Here is an 18,255-nt window from a genome sequence, read left to right as displayed (position 1 = left end):
CATTCGTGAAATGACAAAATTATAGAGAAAGAGAAGAGTTTAATGGTTTCCTAGGTTTAGGAAGACAGAGAGAGGGAAATGACCATGGCTATGAAAGCATAGCAGCACAAGGAATTTTTGTAATGGAAATATTCAGTATCTTGACTTTGGCGGTGGTCACACAATCTACAGATGTAATAGAACACACACACACAAATGAGTCCTAGAAAAACTGGTAAAATCTGAATAAGGAGTATAAGTAAAAGTATTAAAATGTGAATAAGGTGGATACAATTTACAGTAGTGATACTGTACTATAGATATGCAAAAGAAAACTGGGTGAAGGTCCCAGGATCTCTCTGAATTATTTCTTACAATTGCATGTGATTCTACAAGCATCTCAAAAGGAAAAGTTTAATTTAAAAATAAAGTTTAAAAAGAAAAGAGTTGAAACAAAAATTAGCAACAGAAAATAATTTATGAATAATGAAAAAGCACTAGAGGCATTCCTATTAACTTAAGAATAGAGAAAGGCTGCCAACTATTACAGTGTTTGTTATTCAATATTGTTCTAAAGGTGCTAGCCATCGCTATGTAACAAAAAAACATGACAAAAATATTTTAAAAGAAGCAAAATGATCAATTATAGATGGAATCACTGTCTACCTAGGAAATCCAACACGATCAACTGAAAAAGTATTACAACTATGTGTTCAACAGTGTCAAAATACAATATATAAAAATTAATACCCTTTTTATTATATCCCAGTAATAATCAATTAGAAAACTTTGTATAAAGAACCTGTTCCACTTAAATTTTTTATTTTTTAATTCTTTACATAAGTCATGTACATTTATTTTTTTTAATGTTCCCCAGAATATAATGACTATTGATCTCTCTAACAAGCTTCTCCAAAACAATATATTCTCCAGCTCACCCACTGAGCAGCATATTTGTTCTGATTTACTGTTTGTCAGCCTCTAGTGCATCCTTCACTTTAGAAGTTAGAAGCCAAAGATTCTGGAAAGTAGAATCAAAAATGTTTTCCAATCCCTGAAAGCCTTAAAGCAGTTGTTAGGAATGAGGATCCAAGGCTTCTTGCAGCTCATAATCTCCATCTTGCTAGGAGCTAGAATCCCTTTAATCAGCTCTGGGAGACTCTAAGTGTGTGTGTTCTTCTGCAGGCCTCAGGACCATCTATCTTCATGAGGCTTCTCTCTCCCATAAATTCCAAGTACTGAGTCAGTGAAGGTCACCCTACAGCAGAACCACATTCAATCCATCCATTTCTAGTCAGGGCCTCTCAAATTAGCCCTGAGTGCAAATTAGAGTTGCATCTAAACCACTATTAGCCCAATCCAGTTCCTCCAGATTGACATGCTATGCTCAAGAGTAGATCCTAGGTAAGAGACAGGCCAGTTCCCACTAATTACATAGAAGTACTCCTGCTATGTCCCAGGTCTTCCATACACGAGATATATGCTGGATAAAGAAGTAAAGACAGAAAAAATAAATTATTTTTATAATACTTGGAGAGCACAGAACCTACTATATTAGAGAAAGAAAGAAGGAAAAGGACGGAATTTGTTTCACCAATATTTTCTGTGTTTAAAAAAAGTTCAACTTTCTTGCAACATTTTCATTCCAGGAACAGCACTGGATTAGATTCTCAAGGAAAATATCATGGCACTGGCCTACAGATGAAAGACGGCAATTCACCATCTTAAAAATGACACCAGTCCAGCAATGAACCATCTCTATAGTCGTCTTTGCCTCTCAAAGTGGGACAAATAAAACCTCTATTTAGACACACCACTTCACAACAGTAACTCTCTTTAAAAAGTAGAATTACTGGGGATTCTCACTTTAAGGCATACAATTCAGTAATGTTTTAGTTTTTTTGTTTCTTACAAGAGTATGAATTACTTTTGTAATCGAACAGCAATATATATACACATATACCTACATATAGTCACATGTCAACTTAGTGACGGGCATACGTTCTGAGAAATGCATCATTAGGTGATTTCATCATTGTGTAAACATCACAGAGTACACTTACACAAACCTAGATGGTATAGCCTACTACACACCTAAGCTATATGGGATAGTCATTATAATCTCATGGGACCACTACCATATAAACAGTCCCACATTGACTGAAATGTCGTTATGCAATGCATAACTACACTTTAAACTCTATTCAGTAGTAACAGTACAGAGTCTACTTAATAAATAAAATATTCATTATCTGGGTGTAAAAGACCAATGCTGGATGCCAGATCAAGATTCAGAGGAAGAAAAGGATATTGATACCATTATGCTGAAACCAAGATGAAAACAACAAAGGATTTCCTCTAGTCATTAACAGAGAAGCCAAAATAGGAAACATACCTTTTGCTACATCTGTGTGTTTCCACCAGTTTTTCCTTCAATGGAACACTGGAGAAAATAGATGAGCTCTGTTTCTGAATATGTATAAAGTAAATGATTCTATTGATCTAAGTTATTTTTTAGAAGAAAAATTTATTTGAACAATTATGGGTAGAGGACATAATATATGTTTTGAGAATTGTTCTAAAGCACAAAGAATGGAAAGATTGTTATTTTCAATCTTGACTCTTCAACAGAATTACACAGTTTGCACATCCTGAAGGCCACTGATGTGACTGACATGATTGATAACATGGAGCCTGTCAGAAAATGGGAAAGTGTAGGATAAAACTCTTTTTTTTATTCAATCTGTCCTATTTAGTTCTGCAAGTGTTTGATTCCTTGGAGAAGAAACGCTTCATTTGCACTGATTCACTGAAATAACCTCAAAACTTTAATGTCATCCATAGGCATAGCTCAGATGATGTTGCCAGAGCTCCTTACCATCTCCTGATTGTTTTCTCTGATTTCATTTTCAGGCTGATCCTTTTCACAAAATGTGCCAGTGTTAGCGGTAAGTCCACAACCTTAAGATCTGTGATTCAAAGAGGAAAGAGAGAACTTCCTTTTCCAAGATCCACAAATCAAATCCTACAAAAAGACTCTGGTCTTCTTCCCTGGATCACCTGCTCTTGCGTTGGACCAATTCCTGTGGGAAAAGAGATGGGGGTCCACGGTCTTGGCCAGGCCTGGGTTATATGCACTGTAACTGATAACTCCCATCAGGACCACATTGGATGAGTGATGGGCTCATCCCAAAAGGAAAGAGGGATTCAGAGCAAACTGAAACAACAGATGTTCACTACTGAAAGCAAGAATGGAAAACATGAAGTGGTTGAAAAGTTCAGAATTACAGTAATTAATTTTATTCTGAACATGTAGAGAGACAAACAAAAATCTAAGTTTCCAACTTTACTTTTTGTAGTGAAGAATTATTAAGCAATAGCTTCTTTATACTTCCACAGGTCATTGAAGCAATCAAGGTATTGTATAGTCCCCTTGCTTTTTTAAAGGCTCGCCTAAAATTGTGAGAACTCCACACCAGAAAGGGTTGTTGCAGAGTACCAGAGGTCTACTGTGTATACTAGTTTTCACCAGGAAAGGGAAAATGGTGAACTTTTTTCAGTAACTGTTGTATGTCTATTTAAGTGATACAACTTTTATTAAAAGTAACTTTGATTTAAAAAAAAAGAAAAGAAAAAAAAACTATGATTCCTGAGATAAACTGATATGGGACTAACAGGAGATTAGACACTGCAGAAGAAAAGAATTAAACCTGATATAGTTAGGAATAAAAACTATCCAAAAGGAAACAAAGAAAGAAAAAAAACTGAAAAAAATGAACAGAGCATCAGTGAGCTATGGGACAACTTCAAGCAATCTACTATATGCATAATGGAAATCTACAAGGGACAGGGGTAGGAAAAGAAAAAAACATTTAAAAAATGACAGCCCCAAATTTTCCAAATTTGATGAAAACTATAAAACCACAAATCCAGTAAGTTCGATGACACCAATAACAAGAAACATAAAGAAAACTATACCAAGACACATCATAATCAATTTGCTTACAACCAGATTAAAGAGAAAATCTTAAAAGCAGCCACAGAAAAAAAGACAAATTAAGTACAGAAAAACAGTGATAAGAATGTTAGCAGATTTCTTGTCAGAAACAAGCAAGGTAGAGGACAATGAATCAACAGGCATGAAAAAAATATCATATCAATAGCATCAAAAAATATAAAATACTTAGGGATAATTATGACAAAAGATGCACAAGATTTTTCCACTAAAAACTACAAAATATTGCTGAGAGAAATTAAAGAAACTCTAAATAAATGGAGACTACAGAATGTTCATGAGTTGGAAGACTCAAAACTGTTAAAAGGGCAGTTCTCCCCAAAGCGATCTAAAGATCCAATACAATCCCAATCAAATTCTCAAGCAGACTTTTTGGAAAAGCTGGGAAGCTGATTCTAAAATTAACACAGAATGAAAAGGATCTAAAAGAGTCAAAACAGCCTTGAAAAAGAATAGCAAAGTAGGAGGACTTACACTACCTGACTTTCAAGTCTTATTATAAAGCTACAGTGAGCAAGTCACTGTAGTACTGGCATCGAGAAAGACAAAGAGATCAATGAAACACAAAACGAGTCCAGAAATAGAACTATGCATGTATTAATAGATTTTCAACTTATACAGCTACAGTAATCAAATCAGTGTAGTATTGGCATCAAGACAAAAGATCAATGAAACAGAAAAGAGAGTCCAGAAATAGAACCATAGATTTTCAATCTAGGTACAAAGGCAATTTAGTGAAGGAATAGTCTTTCCAACAAGTGGTGTTAGAACTAGATTCCACATGTAAAAAGTGAACCATACCTTGCACCTTATTTAAAAATTAACTCAAAATGGATCACAGATCTAAATGTAAACCTAAAATTATAAAGCTTCTAGAACATAGGAGAATATCTTCGTGATGTGAACTTAGGCAAAGATTTCTTAAGTAAAGCAACAAAAGCAACCCATAAAAGAAAAAAATCAATCATTTGGACTTTGTCAAAATTAAGAATTTCTGCTCTTCAAAATACACCATTAAGAGAATAAAAAGAGACTACGAGAAAATATTTGCAAACCCTATATCTTAAAAAGAACTTGTATCCAAAATATATAAAAAGCTCTCAAAACTCAGAAATAAGAAAACACACAATCCAATTAAAAATGAGCAAAAAATCTGAACAGATACTTCATCAAATAAGATATATATGGATAGGAAATAAGCTCCTGAAAAGATGCTCAGCCTCACTAGTCATTAGGGAGAGGCAAGTTAAAACAAAAATGAGAGGTCAATACATACCTATTAGAATGTCTAAAATCAAAAAGACTGGCCATACCAAGAGTTGCCAAGGATGTGGGGGAACTGAACTGCTCACACATTTGTTGGTGGGAATGCAAAATACTATGACCACTTTGGAAAACTTTGATAGTTAAGCATATACCTACCATATGACCCAACCATTCTACTCCTAGGTATTTACTTATCCAAGAGAAATAAAAATGTATGTCCACACAAAGACTTGTACACAAATTTTCAAAGCAATATTACTTGTTAATAGCTAAAAAAACTGGAAACAACCAATATGTCCATCAGCAGGTGAATGTATTAATAAGCTGAGGTATAGTACAGCCATACAATGGAATATCACTCAGCAATAAAGAGGAACAAACTACTGACACACTAACAACAGGGATGAACCTCAAAATAATTATGCTGAGTGAAAGAAGCATAACTACAGTCTGTGCAATTCCATTTATGTAAAATTCTAGAAAATTCTAGAAAATGAAAATTAATGTATAGTGACAGAAAGATCAGTAGTTGTCTGAAATGGTGCTCAGGGAGCTGGAGTATATGTCAATTATACCTCAATAAATCAGCTTTTAAAAATATGGTCTTAACGAATAATTAATAATCCTTCACAACACAAATCAAGCCCTAAATCATTTACTAAAAATTATTCCCCATTAACATGTATCTCAGTCATCAAATTAATAAGGCATCCTTACTTCTAAACTATTAAGAAAGATCAATTTCAACTGGCCAAAAATTCAGTAAAATATAAAAGTCTTATTTGAGCAAAAGATCCCTGAACAGTTCAAACTTTTTTTTCACTTAAAAAACTTAATTAAAGTCAAAAAACAAACTGTAAATTTCTGATTTTTGTTTAATCCTTTTGCCATGGGTCTGACCAAGGCAGACATCAGAGAAAGAAACAACTACTTCACATGTGGAGAGATGCTCTCTAAACTAGAAGAAGTTAAACAGAAATGTCTGGGGCTTCTCTCTAAATCCCTCAACACCTAAACAATCACTACAAAACTCCTTTCCTCATCAAAGCCTAATGAGAGATAGTAACAATCCAACTTCATTAGAGGAGGCCTAAAGAGCAGAGTTCTTCAATTAGCATTATAGAACTTCCTGCCTCCTCCTGGTTTGGGTTACCCAAGCTCCCAAGTCTACCAGATACTCCAATAACTACTTTCCTTCACTTCAAGGATTTTCTAAACCTCGGAGAACAGGTAACTTCCTACTCTATCAGCCTACTTCGTTACTTGCCTTTTTCTTGATCATTCCTATATTTACGTTGAAGTTCTCATACCCAGCATTTTTTTTTTCATTGTAACATAGTTGATTGTACGTATTGGTGGGGTACAGAGTTGAATATCAATATCATACCCAGCACTAATGCTGAAATCAGAAACTGATTTAAGGAGGTAGCATGATGCAGTGTGATGGAAGAAACACGGGCTTTGGAATTGACAGACATGGGTCCATACTTTGGTTCTAACTCTTGTAAACTTATGACTTAAGTAAACCCCCTGAGCCTCAATTTTCTCATTAGTAAAAAAGTTAAATCATCTTCCTCAATGGACAATTGGCACTAAATCATATAATGCATGTGAATTACATAACACATAGGAGGGGCTCCATAAATGATCATCCCCTTCCTCTTCTTTCCTTTCTAATTAGAAAGCATGTTCTGAGCACAGGGTACCCCTCCATCAGCCCTTATCCCCACGTGATTTCATTAGAGACATTTTCTCTGTCCTTTGCACCACATGAAAGTCCTTTCTGGCCAGTCTGAACACTGTCTCTTGTCTGCCACCTTAGTACATCCCAGAGGCAGCCTGTTATTGGGAGGCAAGAAAGGAATAAAAAGTAGTTGGACTATGAGTTGACCAATTCTAGCCTCAACAGGACTAGTCACATAATAGCAACTCTGGGACATCAAGTTCTTACAGTGGTTCCAGATAAAATGCTCTCTATTTGAAAAGTCTTTGTTGTCAAACTCTTCTACTTTATGTCACATGACAAAAAGAAGTATCTTGTGCAGTTGCACCACCACCCTCAGTTTAATAAAGACAAAAAGAACTCTGGCCAAGTCTCCACCTCCTCAACATCACCAATAACACCACAGATGGCTAGACCTGAGGGATCTACAACCCATTCCAGGCACATAGTTTTGTGTGTACTTATGCTCAATAGTAATTCATTTCCCACAGCAACTCTTCCTATAAAACAAAAAAACTTTTTGAAGGTTAAAATAAAAGGACATTCTAAAAACTGTATTCTAGAAGGTTGGTCACACAACATTACGAGAAACAAAAGTCTGGGATAAGTGGAAAAACTACAAATAAAAGTTTACAGATCTTCCTCACACAAGAAAATGCTTTGTTACACTTTTTTTGCCCTTAGATTATTGGGCCATCTCAAAATCATTTCTAGCCCACTACCCAAAATCAACTGATCCTGTAGGTACTCCAAGATGAGCACTATAAACTGTGGTAAAAATATTGTTCCCCAAAAAACATTTAGCAGCAATAAAACTCAAAAAGAAGCATAAACCTTTGCCTCAAAATAAATCAGCTAATGTAAAAAGTTTAATGCATTAGGTTTTTCATTTCTGATGGCTTTATTAGATTTTCATCAAAATATTCAGAAGAACCCAAGTATACATTGTCATAGACAAATACACACACTAGGAGGGCGTTCAGAAAAGGCAAGACGGCTCAATTCTAATTACAAAAGGGAAAGAATTATTCAACTGCAGAAGGACAAATGTAAATTTCATTAATATAATCAAGGATATGAAATCAATGAAGTTCAAAATTTCACACAGGGCCACCTTTTAGGCAATGAAAGTCCTAAAGGCAATCAATTAGTCAACAAATATTTCCTGAGCATTTAATACGCCTCAGTATAATGCTATAGGGATATGGAAATCAGTTTCTGTGCCTCTCCTGTACAAGTGGTACTTGTGGTCTAACCAAAGAATAGAGCACTAAATCACAAGTAAGCAGGCCAAAGCAGAAAAGGCACCTGCACAGGAGGTAAAAGACCACAGCTCTTTCAGAGTCAGGCAAAGAGTCCCAATTCTGCCCCAACTCATTCGATGTCTGTCCTTTGGCAAATCGTTGAATTTCTACACGACTCTTGTCTCATCTATAATAAAAGAGGGTTGGACAGGATGATTTCTAAGGCCTTTTACACTCTGGGTTTATGAATACAAGGGAGAGGAGCTGAATGTTTAAGAAGTGGTAGGACTTGAACTGACTGATGAGAGAAGGAAGGATATAAAAGGGAAGGAGCATGAAGGAAAAACTGGAAATGCCTTGTAGATTCCACTTACATGAGATATCCAGAGTAGTCATGGCAACAAAAAGTAGAACATGGTTGCCAGGGACTGGCCGGGAGAGGGAAATGAGTAATTATTTGATGGGTATAGAATTTCAGTTTCAAAAGATGAAAAGTTCTAGAGATCTGTTACACAACAAAGTAAATATATTTAACATCCCTGAACTATACACTTAAAAACAGTTAAGAAGGTTTTATATTACGTGTTTTTATCACAATTTAAAAAAAGAGGAAAAGAAGAAAAAAAAAAAGGAAAAAGAGTCACAGATATTAGTATCCTAAACGAAATGCAAATGAAAAAGATTTCAAATCAACTAACCCCTAATGACCAATCCTAATCCTAAAATTGCTTTTCTCCCATTAAAAAATAATAATAATATGTCTTGCTAGTGGGATATGGAGGCTTATCCAACTAACAATAAAGGAAAAGGACTATGTTGAGAAAATGAGGAAAGAGACAATACAAATACTAAGTGATGTTAGAAATACAATGCAGACTATTCAAACAATCTAATTGTGTCATCCCCACCCAAAATCCAGCCTAAGTCCCTAAATAAAACCCTATAGAGGCTTCTCTTTACCCTGAGGATTGGTGTTTACAACTAATTGATCACACCCAGTTACAGATTTCTTTGTTCCTTCTCCACTCCCACTGCTTCATTTGACCAGCCTTATAAAAAAAAAAGAAAGAAAAAAAAAGAAAAACTAGTCAATCTCCCTACAAGACCCAGCACTATCCAGTCCCTGCCCCTCTCAAACTCCTTTGCCCACTAGATTCCTCCACACTCTTCCAGCTCCATATACAGAGCATAAGTCCCTAGTCCTCTCCACAGACCCTGTCATCAGAGGGTCTCTGTCATGCTGTTTGCTCTGACTGGAAAACTCTTCCCTTCCTGTATATCCTGCAGATCTCAGTTCGAATGTCACTTCTATGATTTCTCTAACTACAACACTTGTCACAGCTGCAGCTTTGCATTTGTGTATTGGATTATCTGCTGAGGACAGGGACCATGAATGCATTCCCTCTCCTCCACTTTCAACGCCAAGCAGAGTGCCTAGTACCAAGTAAACACTTAAATATTTGTTGAATAAGTGATTAAATGAATACTAAATCTATATAAAAGCAACAAAACATCCTAAGAAGTCTCCTTAAGGGCTTGTGCATCTTCACAAATGTATCTTTGGTGGATGCCCAAAGCAATTGAGCCTAAAATCCCTATTAAACTTAAAAAAAAAGGTCAATTCAGACGTGTATATTGTTCTGGCCCTTCTACATCTCAAGGCAAATGCTGAGCGTCAAAGGCTGATAGGCTAAACACATGCATACACACACACCATGGGCAAAGCATAGATGGTGGTCGCTAAGTAACTGTTATTTCTACTATTTCCTGACAGTGTGTGCTACATGGAAGCACTCTGGAAATACCAGTCACATAAAGAGCAACATTTCACAAGACTTATGTATGTATGAAATAGTAATTAATTCTACTTAAACTGTGGTGTTTCATATAAATGCAACACCAACTGCAGAAACAAGGAATCTCCAAACGGCAAAGCCCTTACTACCCTCATTATTTTAGATCTCAAACAGGAAAAATGCCAGAGAAATTTGTACTAAGTGTTTGAAAGAAATAGATCCGAAATCGGGTGACCTTAGAGCTTTAAACAAGGACTTCAAAATGCCACGTGGAACTATTTCTCAAGCCCTTAATATAAAGAAAGAAATTATTTAGGAGTCTCTGTCCACTCCAATACAAATACAAAGTGTATTATACTTTAGAGATAATTCAAGTCCCATTTAATCAAAAAAAAAATTCCTGAAAATTCCAGCCCATACTAATTTCTCCATCCGCTGACCTACTATATAACACTTAATATCCGTACCACATATTTCGCACTTTGTACAAACGCCATTTTACTGCTTTCCTAACTATTTGATGTATAGTCTCTTATTTATTCTATATTCTTTCAAATGCATATAATACTGTAGGTGCTTAATAAATATTTATTGAACTGAAATGAAATTATAGTTTGGAATGATGAATTTTGGTATATAAACAAACTCCTGCATTTTATTACCAAATAATGTGATTCCAGAAAGTTGTTCACATGCCTCAGTTTTGTGTCCATAATCACTGGATTAAATATAAAGTCGTTATCCAACAATGTTCAAATAAGGCTTCCAGTTTTCTGTGTAGTACCACTCGTTCAGACTCAATTAAGGGAGGTTTTGAGTGCAGCAGTTTCTTTTCAAACGCAAATCAGGGCTATTAACACCTGTTCATACTTTCTTCAACGTAGCAAATTTCACTTGAAATCTTTCCCAAATTTAGTCAATCCCAGGGAGATTTCCTTCTGCAGAAAACTGGAAGATACAAAATCTAATACTAACCACGCTTCACTCACAACTGGAAAGCTAATTCCCCGGAAAAGGATCAGTTCAAAATGTACGACTAAATGAGTCTGTACGATCAATAAAGCAGATAAAATGCATCACTTTGGGAACCGCAAAACAGCAGGCAAACGTCAAGTATTGTAAGGGCTGTTGTTCAAGACTCCCTGCCAGTCCCGAAGACGCGTCCACAGGTGACCCAAACCTCGGGAAGCGTCCTCTCTACAGCAACAGGCTCTGTCCAATTCTCGCCTCCCTCCCTGCTCATCCCGCTGGGCTACCAGGGAGGGCCGGCCGGTGCGGGAGGAGAGGGACCTGACAGGCCGGGTCGGCCAGGAGAGCGGGACGTGGGATGGACACGGGCGAGCCTGGGCCGGGAAGCGACACGGGAGGATGAAGGCGCTCGCCTCGGGCCGCCGCTGAAGGGGCCCGGCGAAGCACCGCGAAGCCCCAGGAGGCCAGTCCGGGGTCGGTCCCGGGTGGAGCGCGCGGAGCGGGAGGAGGGGTGGGGGAGGGCCTCACCGTGGCTCCCGGGAGGCCGGCGCCGCCGCGGTCCCACAGTTGCTAAGGAGAATGCGCTTCCGGGTCAGGGCGCGGCGTTCTAGAGAGCAACGGTAGCCGGGTGGGGCCAAGAACAGAACGCGCGGAGAGAGCGCGCAGCCGAGGAAGTGGGGGCGAATGAGTCCGGCGAGGGGCGGCCGCGGCTTCTCCGGCCTCGCCCTGCTGGAGTCACTTGCTGTAGCCGGCGGCTCCACGCTGCTCGGCCCGGCTGGCTCCGGCCCCCTCTCCCACCGGCGGGCGCCCTCCCAACCTGGCTCCTGAACTTGCCCGCCCTGCGCCCTCCGGGTTGTGCTCTATCGGGCCGGGTCTCAACCCGCAGACGCCGCCAGCCCAGAGGCTCCTCTCCGCGTCTAGCCCCCGGGTGTAGCCACTCCGGCCCGTTTCCTGTGACAAGGTTTTCCGCATTGTTCAGTTACTCCACGCTCGCTTATTGGCCACCTGCTCAGGACTAGGTGCAGTACTGGCACTGGGGACACAGAGAATGGGCGTCCCAGGCGTGGTCCCTGCCGGGGCTGGTGACATAGCAGGCAGTGTCTTGCACTCTGCAGCGAGCGAAGTCAAAGAAGCTACGAGGAGCCCGCCTGAGGGAGGTCTACCCAGACACGGTGGGGAAAAGCCGATGATGGAGACTTCAACCGGGTAAAAAGGGTAGGAAGATTGTTTCAGGTAAGAGAGTTGCTGTGGTTAAGAAAGCCACTGAGCGTCAAGAACGGCCTGCCCAGGAAAGTGAGTAGAGAAGAGAGAATAGGTGAACCTAAGAAACATCGACATTGTAGGTGTGAGCAAAGGAAAAGGAACCCCCAAAGAGCAGCTAGAATGTTCGGGAGAGCAGGAAAGGAAATGATGTCAGTGAGAGGTGGTCACCATTGTCAAATGCTCGAGATCAAGTGTCCAGGGGTAACCACAGAAAAATCCATTCAGGACTACAGTGTTAAAAGCGACGGTGGCTTGAATCTGTGCTGGAGTCCACCACCATATATGCTCCATATTGAAACAAGGGAAGGAGATACAATAAATTGTTGCTGAATTAAGGTTTTAAAAAGCACTGCCGTAGTATAAGTCAGGATTCCCCTACTTATAATTGTGAGCTCCTTGATGGTGGAGAATATTTTACTTTGCATCTACAGTGCCTGCCACATACACAGGCCTCAATCAATGTTTGTTTAAAGAATAAATGAACCCAAGGAACTTTTGACTTTTAATGTTTGCACAGATCCTTCACGTACGTTCAGCAAAACTGTGGTGTAGGCAAAATTTTTCTATTCTGTAGAGGATAGAGAAGCCCAGCAGGGGCAGGAGGCAGAGGGAGGCAAGGGTCCCGGGATTGGGAGAGCTGCGTAGGAGAGGGGCCAGTGGCGACAGGAATGGGAAGACCCAGAAGAGGAAAACAACAAAGGATTGAAACAATAAAATGTAGGATTTCAAAGGGTTCGGATACCCATACTAACCAGCTGCCCCCCAAAAAAACCCAAAAAACTAGGATTTCAGTACTAGAAATGGAAAATGAATCTAAGGAAACCAAAAATAGTTAGAAGCATGAGTAGAAAACAAGAGCAAAGGAAGGAGGGCCAAGACAGTCATTGTACATAAGTTCAACAGGCAGATCTCATTTTAATTGGACATCCGGCAGAAAGTGTGATGTCAGATGGTGTGAAAGCTACAGGCTGGGGTGGACATATCTCTGTGCCTTCTCAGTGGAGTATGCTGGGGTTTCCTCGTGACCTAAAGGAAGACCACAGCCCACTCTGGAGTGAACTTGAGGTAAGAGGCTTGCCCCACAAGTGTACGTCCAGTCCATAACTGCACTATATTCTCGTCATAACAAATATTACAATAAGCTCTCCCAAAAAAGCTAGAAATAATATTCTGAGGGACTATATCCACAATGGATGTGACCAGCTATCTGTGGGAGTAAACCAAGAAATTCAAAATGTATGATGAAGAATTTAGAAACCAAAAATATTGGTCAAGGGGGCTGTCTTAGTCTGTTTGGGCTGCTATAACATAATGCCATAGACTGAGTGGCTTTTGAACAACAGAAATTTGTTTCTCACAGTTCTGGAGGCTCAAAGTCCAAGATCCCTGCACCGGCAAATTCAGTGTCTGGTCAGGGCCCCCTTCCTGGTTCACAGACAGACTTCATGTCATGTCCTAACACGATAAGAGGGCTCGCTATCTTTCTGGCCTCTTATAAAAGCATTAATCCCATTCGTGAGGGCTCCACCCTCATGACCCAGTTACCTACCAAAGGCCCCATTTCCGAATACCATCATGTTGGAATTAGAGTTTTAACATATTAATTTGGAGAGGACACAAACACTCAGTCTGTAACCGTCTGTTATGAAGTCTGATCCTTCCTGGGCATTTAAGGGTTATAGTTGCCTCAGATCTTTCCAGTCCCAGCCCGACTTTGATTCCTAACCACCATCACCCCCCAACGCAGTCTTCTCCTGTCCTAACGTCCACCCAGTCACAAAGCAGACACCAAGGAGTCATTGTCAACTCCACTTTGCCTCATCACCATACCTGCACCCTAGCTAGTTCATGACTGCGTCCTATAGAGTGCCCCACCCAATCCCACTGCCATCAATGATGGTGAAAGAAGCAAAAACCGAGCAGCACAGGATCAATAAAAAGTGTTACAACTTCAAAGATGAACCAAAGTGATAAGGGGGTGTGTGTGCGGAAGTGTGAGAAAAACAGCTTAACGACCAAATCAAACACCACAAGAATTTCAAGGAGATAAGATGGAATAAATTCATTCAACACATTGTAATTACCTTTCACATGCTAATTTCATCATTAAGGAAGTAAAAGATAATGAAAGGAGTATTAAATAGAGTAAAGAAAAACTAGGGTAGAATGGAACACATTTCAAGAACCAAAGTGAAGAAGTGTTTGCTGGCCTGGGGATTGGGACTTTGGGAGGCCCCAGGTCAGCTGTGGGATTCATTCATGTGCCAGGAGCCTGGTCTTCAACAGTGGGGACTGTGCATGCTGTGGGTGAGCAGGAAAGGTGTTTTATCAACACCATATTAACTGTTCTTGGCCTCCTCAACCGCTGCAACTGGACCCACCCACACCACTATTTCCAACTTGTGGTCTTTGATTATAGTCTGTTTTCATTCTTGCCTCACTTAAAGTTTTAAAAAATATATTTTCCTTCTATTTTTATAGGTTTTTTTTTTTCTTATAACATTTAAAATCTAAATCCTACTGGATTTTTTTTTTTTTTTTTTTTTTGGCACCTTAGGTCTTAACCTTTACCTTAATTTCTCTTTTACCTTCTAGCTACTATTTAATATTTCATCTTTTTAGATATTCTTAACTGTTAATTTCATTTTATCGGTATTTTACTAACATATTATTCTTAACTTTTTAGATTTAATTTTTTGTTTTCTCATAGTTTCCTCTTTTGTTTCCTTTTTTTATTTCATATATGCTACTGTAAATGTGGATTTTAGAAAATTCTCTCATTTACACTGTTGCCCTATTTCTAAGGTTTTATTCCCACATTTTTAGCTTTAAATTGGTCTTAATATTTATACTCTCAGGATTTTATTTTAACTTTTTCTTTCTCCTATCTTCCATCTTGCGTATTTTTTTCTGATTTTGAACTTTGTCTTTTAATCACAGACATATCTCACCAGCTGCAAGTGATATCTAATAATTTTTACACCTTAAAAGAGGAAAAAAAATAGCATTAAATTTACAAAAATCAGAATGCTTGTACATTTGTAACATTGGGGAATTCACTGCAAAGGGAGGTCAGTATAGAACAAGATTTTACTTTTCTTCTGTACCTTCCCACCTGCCACATACCAGCCCCAAATGAAGTTGGTACAACAAAAAGGGGCCTCTTGTGTTGCAAATCCAATATGGCAGCAGTGTAGCTTAGCACTTACGAGGGGGGGAGCCAAACTGCTGGGTTCAAATCCAGCTCCCCCAGTTACTCACTGGGTGACCTTGGATGAATTGCTCAACCTCCCTGTGTCTCTGTTTTTCTTGCCTGTAGAATGTGGATGATTATAGTACTACCTTATAAGGTTAACATGAGATTTACATGTAATGGTATATATAAAGCACCTAGAACAGTGCCTGGAACATAGTAAATATATGTTTGCTAATATTATTTAATAAAAAGTTATCCTAAACAGTGGTCACTCTTAGTAGGATAAAATGACTTAAGTATTTTGTAGATGGTGGTCCTAACTGATGGGGGCAGCTTTTATTCCTCCTCTGTAGCAGACACTGTAGCCTACCAAACTTCTCTTTTGGTACTCTCTTCCTAACAAAACCCCAATTTTTGTGTATATTAACCCTCCTCCAAAGAGCCACATGCTTTGTGCATGTATGTGTGCAGGGTGGTTGGTGGAGGGAGAAAATTTCAATGAAGGGTGAGTCTCTCCCTTTTTAGTACCCAACACTGATCAATCTCTGCATTCTAGAATTCTAGAGAGAAAACATCTGGCTCAGACCAGCCTATGAATTGGATTGGGGGCCCACTGGAGCCAATCAGCTGAGCCAGGAAAACAGACTCATTCAGTAGCATTATGACTGCCCAGGTCTACACCTTCCTTAGAGGCTGGGTGTGTGTTGTGTATGCTTATTGAAGCAGGGAGTGCAGGTGAGGGGAAGGGCAGGCGGATGGGAAGTGTGGCAATTTCAGTGGAGGATATATAGATGGGCAGAAATGATAATCTTATGCAGTATAAGCTATCTCTACAGGTATGCATAGCCCAATCTGAAAAGCAGGGATATAAAATATATTTGTAATAAAATGTGATCATCTTATTTAAAAATGTTTAATGAGAAAAAATTTCTCAGAATACCAAAACAAAACAAAATCAAGAAGATTCGATTAAGGAGGAGTTGGAGAAGATGAGTAAATGACCAAAAAATAATCTGAATCTTATATAAGAAAGAAAAAGTTAGAACAGATATGAAAAATGAGCACAGGCTATTTTTGGTTAGGTAAGTAAGGACATAGTAAAACACTAGGAAATTGGGTTGTTCAAAAAATGTTACATTTGGGGCCAGCCATGGCTCGCTTGGGAGAGTGTGATGCTGATAATACCAAGGCCATGGGTTCGGATCCCTGTATAGGATTGGCCAGTTAGCGTACTTGGAAGAGTGTGGTGCTGACAACACCAAGTCAAGGTTCAAGATCCCCTTACTGGTCATCTTTCCAAAAAAAAAAAAAAGTTACATTTGATATCACTTAAATGAATTTTTAAAACACAGCATCCAATAGAAATTCTATGTTAAGTTAAAGAGATAACAAAGAATTTTATTTGCTGAGAAAAATACCAAATAACACAATTACAACAATTATAAGTGTGGAGGATACTAACATTTATAAGCACATGTATTTCACAGAGCCTAAACTTTTGGTACTGCCCGTAGAAGTGTTAAGCTTGGGAAAGACAGAAAAATTTCCCCAGGCTAAAGTCTCTGTTGTAGATAAAGAATTTTAACACAGCAAAATTGCTGGCTCCAAGGGCAGATGTCCTTGGTGCAGCTAAACCTAATGATTGTTGCCATGACAAATATCTTACTGTTCTTTTTGTAACCACCTATGTTCCTTTCCTGTAACTTTCTTGCCTGGAGAATAAAAACAGAGAGAAAAGCTGATTCGAGGTTTTTTCCGAGGAATGCTTCTCTCTTGAAGATTCTGGAATTAACCCTTTCGAGCCTCTCACTGCTCAGGAGAAATGGGCTTTGAGTAATCCTTTGCATCTCCATCACCCTGGGGGAGAGGTGACATATAAGATTACATGTAAATGGACTAAATTCTCCTATTAAAAAATGGAATCACAAACAGGATTAAAAAGGAAAAATCCACAACTATGCATCTTCCAAAAAACACATTTAAAAGAAAGAGACCAAGAATAATTTAAAAGCCTGGCTCAGATAAATCATGCTTACACAAAAGCGAGTAAAGCGTGTCCCAGCCTGACTGATTAAGTTATGTTCATCCCAAGAGTCCAGCATACCTAGGCATACCCAGAACACCAGTGGGAGGGTCTACTGGAGGTCTATTTGCATGAAAAGCCAGTACTCTAGGGAGGAATTCCTTCTTCAAGCAAGGCCAAAGAGAGAACCAAGAACAGCAGATCAGTATGTTAATGCTTTGTGCATCAACAAAGCTTCAGAGAGAGGGAGAGCCCATGAAACATGATATTTGGCCTAAGGCAGCCCTGCTATATAGCTTTTCAATGGAACAGAGCACCAGCAGGGGAGGGGTACTGTTGGATCATGCTTTTGTAAACTCTCAACAATACTCCATTCATTGGCCTCAAACACAGGCTCTGCTCCACCTCCACTGAGGGATCTTTAGCAAGTCCCTGCACCTCAGGGGCCTCAATTTCTTCTTTTACAAAAGGAGAAACTGATCCAAAGAGGAAAAATTGAGAAATAAAGAACTTTATCAAATGTACATCAAGCTTTCACAAAAATTAGTTGCAATTTTGAAGACAAAGATACTCTCAGTAGACAAGATCTCATACATTATTTCTCAGATTACAAGACAATAAAATTGGAGAGAAAGCCAATATATCACCTCTACACAAATGACCAGACAAGAATGGAAGAAAGACTCTGTGATGAAATAATTGAGTTGAAAAGGCAACACTGAATATGGGGACATTATTTTAAAAACAAAAAGAGACACCAGGTACACAATTAAAGCTATAT

At 38.9% G+C, this 18,255-nt stretch overlaps 1 protein-coding gene across 4 annotated transcripts in view; it reads right to left on the bottom strand.

Moving 5' to 3' along the window:
• DIS3L2 (DIS3 like 3'-5' exoribonuclease 2) overlaps nucleotides 1-11,590 on the bottom strand; it is a 401,609-nt gene extending 390,019 nt beyond the window's left edge. Inside the window, exon 1 of one of the 4 annotated variants that reach the window (XM_063104706.1) lies at nucleotides 11,521-11,590. The gene's annotated coding sequence lies outside the window, so the exon portion shown is untranslated. Of the gene's footprint in view, nucleotides 1-10,685; nucleotides 10,976-10,998; nucleotides 11,479-11,520 lie in introns of those variants that run through there. The other 3 variants (XM_063104715.1, XM_063104740.1, XM_063104697.1) reach the window with 3 other exon arrangements.
• Nucleotides 11,591-18,255: the final 6,665 nt, after the last annotated feature.

The sequence above is a fragment of the Cynocephalus volans genome, chromosome 1, assembly GCF_027409185.1.
Source record: "Cynocephalus volans isolate mCynVol1 chromosome 1, mCynVol1.pri, whole genome shotgun sequence".
Lineage (NCBI taxonomy): Eukaryota > Metazoa > Chordata > Mammalia > Dermoptera > Cynocephalidae > Cynocephalus > Cynocephalus volans.
This window is presented reverse-complemented; position numbering and strand designations above follow the sequence as displayed.